This window comes from Ovis canadensis, chromosome 20 (assembly GCF_042477335.2).
Source record: "Ovis canadensis isolate MfBH-ARS-UI-01 breed Bighorn chromosome 20, ARS-UI_OviCan_v2, whole genome shotgun sequence".
Lineage (NCBI taxonomy): Eukaryota > Metazoa > Chordata > Mammalia > Artiodactyla > Bovidae > Ovis > Ovis canadensis.
This window is the reverse complement of record NC_091264.1, coordinates 53579029-53583701: the sequence shown is the minus strand read 5'-3', so window position 1 is coordinate 53583701 and position 4673 is coordinate 53579029. Positions and strand designations below refer to the sequence as shown.

Genomic DNA, 4673 nt, shown 5'->3' with positions numbered 1-4673 from the left:
CCTGGAGAATCCCAGGGACGGGGAGCCTGGTGGGCTGCCGTCTATGGGGTCACACAGAGTTGGACATGACTGAAGTGACTTAGCAGCAGCAGCAGCAGCAAGCCTGGCATGAAGTTCAACTAATATCCAGATTTCAAATCATGTTATGTGGTCTCTTTCCTCTGTCTTTGACTTGGATTTGTTTTGCCTCCTCCTCAGGCTAAAAAATCTCTCCATGAGGTGGTGCCTGAAACTTTGAGTTTTCATTGTTCTAAAGCTAATAACCTGGGATTTCCCTGGTAACCCAATGGTTAAGACTACACCTTTCAACATAGGGAGTGCAAGTTAGATTCTTGACTGTGGAGTTAAGATTCCACATGCCTCAGTTCAGTTCAGTTCATTCGCTCAGTTGTGTCGCTCAGGATGTCCCTGTCCATCACCAACTTCTGGAGTTCACTCAGACTCACGTCCATCGAGTCGGTGATGCCATCCAGCCATCTCATCCTCTGTTGTCCCCGTCTCCTCCTGCCCCCAATCCCTCCCAGCATCAGAGTCTTTTCCAATGAGTCAACTCTTTGCATGAGGTGGCTAAAGTATTGGAGTTTCAGCCTCAGCATTAGTCCTTCCAATGAACACCTTCCAATGAAGGGCTGATTTCCTTTAGAATGGACTGTTTGGATCTCCTTGCAGTCCAAGGGACTCTCAAGAGTCTTTTCCAACATCACAGTTCAAAAGCATCAATTCTTCGGCGCTCAGCTTTCTTCACAGTCCAACTCTCACATCCATACATGACCACTGGAAAAACTGTAACCTTGACTAGACGGACCTCTGTTGGCAAAGTAATGTCTCTGCTTTTGAATATGCTGTCTAGGTTGGTCATAACTTTGCTTCCGAGGAGTAAGCGTCTTTTAATTCCATGGCTGCAGTCACCATCTGCAGTGATTTTGGAGCCCCCAACAATAAAGTCTGACATTGTTTCCATTGTTTCCCCATCTATTTCCCATGAAGTGATGGGACCGGATGCCATGATCTTCGTTTTCTGAATGTTGAGCTTTAAGCCAACTTTTTCACTCTCCTCTTTCACTTTCATCAAGAGGCTTTTTAGTTCCTCTTCACTTTCTGCCATAAGGGTGGTGTCATCTGCATATCTGAGGTTACTGATATTTCTCCCATCAATCTTGATTCCAGCTTGTGCTTCTTCCAGCCCAGCGTTTCTCATGATGTACTCTGCACATGCCTCAGGGCCATAAAAAACTGAAACATAAAACAGAAACAATATTGTAACAAATTCAAAAGGACGTGAAAAATGATCTACATCAAAAGAAGTCTTTAAAAAAAGAAATAAAACTAATAACCTAGGGCAAAAAAAGAGCTTTTCTTTCTCAAAGGTTCTATGAAAAAATACATGGAATTGGGTCACATTGATTTAGTTTTCACCAAATGCCCAGTTATAAACTGACCATTGGGACAGGAATTCTTTATGTGTTTATCGACAATTCCAGCAGTGTGTACCTCCAATTGCAAAAAGCCACATGAGGAAAGCGTTGCAGTGAAGGAAAATTAGATGCTGTTACTGGAAGAAGGGTAAGAAGAAGGATGGGTACCAGCTAGCAAAAAATGATATTCTTCACTATAAAGGACTGATAACTATTTTCCAAACATTTGTAGGGCTGTCATGTATTAGAAGGATTAGAACTTTTCTATGTATCCCCAAAGGGGAGAACTGGTATCAGTGTGCAGAAGTGAAGGGGAAATAAGATTTTTATTTCTACATAAGGAATAATATTCTCATACAGAACCAGTATGGTGTGTGTTGTAAGGTAACTTGTGCCCTGTCACTAGAAGAATTTATGTAAAAACTTGATGGATATTATAGAGGCAATTCCTGTTTTGTATTAAAGAACTGCCCAGGTATATGAGACAATCCCTTCTATTTCCATGACTTCATTATCCTATTTTCTACATGTGTGTGTGTGTTCCAGTGCATACACTCAGCCTTGTGGTTATTAAATCTCCCAAGAGGGAGGTTTAATCCAATTGCCTGATGAGGACATTATTTAATACCTGTTGTTTTTGAGTTGTTACATCTGTGCCTGCTGAATTGATTCCATGTTTCTAGTTCTTCTTAATAGAGCATTAACCATGGTATAAGTAGGTATACATGTGGCAAAGGGGATATAATGCTGACTAGGGGAAAGGAATTGGAAAGACATATGGGTGGGGTCCACTTTATCCTCATGTACAGGTCACTTCCCCAAGCAGACGGATATTCAATTTCCACTTTAAATTCCAGTTTCAGTACCAAACACTGAGATAATGCAGACTATAAGGAAGAAATAACACTAAAGGGAAGCCCTCAAAGATAATTCCATCATCCATAACACCAGGCGCTTCCTGGCATTATGACTAATAAAACTCAGCGAAAAACATGTTCTAAATATTTTTATGTGCAAAAAATAGAAAATTGTAATAAAATAATGGCTGTTATTTCAAACCATGACTATAAAATGCCCCTGGGAGAGAAATGCCTAATTATGAAATAAAACAACTTTTGTATCCCTCAGGCAATGTTTTCAAACTATTGCTCTCTCCAAAGTAGTCACTATAATTAGTCCAATTCCCTAGAAGAAATGAAAAGTGTAGGGGAATTCATTTAGGGCCATAGCTCAGGGCTGTGCCTTGGCTTAGGACCAAATGGACTATTAAAATGTGTGTGTGGAATAAGTGTTATCAGCACTGTCAGTCGGAGGACAACTTCTATCAGGAATTACTTGATATTATCATTGAGTCGTGATAATCATATTATTTTCAGCAGGTAGGCTGAGAGGTATGAATTCTAGGAAGAGCTGGATGACCTTTGATGGAAGTTAATTCCCGATACTGGTGAGCCGTGCCATCTCTGCATGCCTCAGCTTCCCCAGTTCTCAACTGAGGTTAAAAATGACTGCCTATTTAGAAATAGGAGAGCTTTTTTAAAAAAGAAAAAAACTAATGGGCAAGGAGGGAGGAAAAACTTCAAAATTCCTCTTCTATTTCCCCTTGAAATATTTGGAAGTGTTGTAGTACTCGATGGGAAAAATATCTGAGAATCATAAAAATCATTATTAGGACAAGTATTTTGTCTTTTGCTACCTAGAATTTAAATTCTACCATACTATCTCTAAGGACGTTTATTCAGAATTATTTTGTGCCTTATTTGTTAGGAAACATTATACTGTTCATTCTATTTTAAAAGAAGACTGTTCAGAACAACATTTAAAGACGAGTTGGGCACTTCCTAGCTTTCAGAGTTCAGCACTGTTTTCCCAAATATGGATGCTGTGCCTTCTGTGTATATTTCCTTTTCTCGACTTTGAATCTGTAGTTATGGCTTCATCCTCTTGATTTGTTCTCATAGAGGGAGTTGAGCATAATCTGTGTCAGTCAAGGACCTGGTGGGAAATTGGCTAATTTGAACAGTGTTTAATAAGGGAGCTATTTACAACATTGTGTTCAGATTGTAGACAAACCGCAAGGTATAGTTCAGATGACCGAGGAGAAGAGAACTTCTCAGAGCCCTGAGAGAGAGAAATATGTGGAGAGGGCTGCTTGACAGGAGCTGCAACCTTCAGTCTAAGGACTGAATCCATCCTGCAGTGACTGCAGAAGGGACCTGAGTGAACGACTACCTGACCTTCATCTTTTCTTCTTTCTGATTTCCTGTCTGCTCTAATGGGTTCTCCCTTTGGGGAGTGTAAGAAGCTTGCTGATGGAGTAGTCTGCATTGATTTCTGTCTACTCTCCAATTTCCTCTCTACTCTAATGGATTCTCCCCAGAGAACCCAACCAGAAACCAGAGTGTGAGAAGCTTCTTGATGGAGTGGTCTGTACACGTCAGCCTCCTGTACTGATCTGTGCACAGTGAAGAAAAGTACAGGATGGATTTAGGGCTAATAGAAGAGTTCTGGAACAATCTATAAGCAGAGGAACAATCTATAACCACCTTTTCAAAAGCAGAGGTGGGGGTAATAAGCTACTACTATATTTGACTAGATTCGAAACATAAGATTTCATTGTTTTACTGCAGAATAAAGCACACACCCAGGGCTTTTGTCAAGTGACATCATCCATGGCTTTCTGCAGCAAGCCCTCTGCATGACCCAGTCTTGAATCCTCTGCTTGCTTGCGTCTGGTTTTTATTTCATCTTTTGCAATATGAACTATAGAAATGATCCCTGAAAGTACAGTCTTGGCCAGTACTTTGGCCACCTGATGCAAAGAACTGAATCATTGGAAAAGACCCTGATGCTGGGAAAGATTGAAGATGGGAGGAAAAGGGGACAACAGAGGATGAGATGGTTGGATCGCATCACTGACTCAATGGACATGAGTTTGAGCAAGCTCTGGGAGCTGGTGATGGACAGGGAAACCTGGTGTGTTGCAGTCCATGGGGTCTCAAAGAGTCGGACATGACTGAGCGACTGAACTGACTTTGCAACATGAAAGTAATCTGTCTGCACTTAGAAATACCACATATTAGGACACTTTGAAGCACAGTAGTCTTAAAATCATTGGATAGTTTTCAAAAGACTGTGGAGATGTAAAGAAGAGAACACTAGAAGACTCAGGCCATTGAGGGTAACAGTTCAGAGTAACAGATGATTTTAAAGAACATCCATGGCAAAAAGGAGTATTCTGGAAGATTCTCCCTGTCT

The 4673-nt window shown here is 40.8% G+C and overlaps 1 pseudogene; it reads right to left on the bottom strand.

The window, feature by feature from the left end:
• Positions 1–4099: 4099 nt before the first annotated feature.
• Positions 4100–4209, bottom strand: LOC138426098 (small nucleolar RNA U3; annotated as a pseudogene).
• Between the last annotated feature and the right edge of the window lie 464 nt (positions 4210–4673).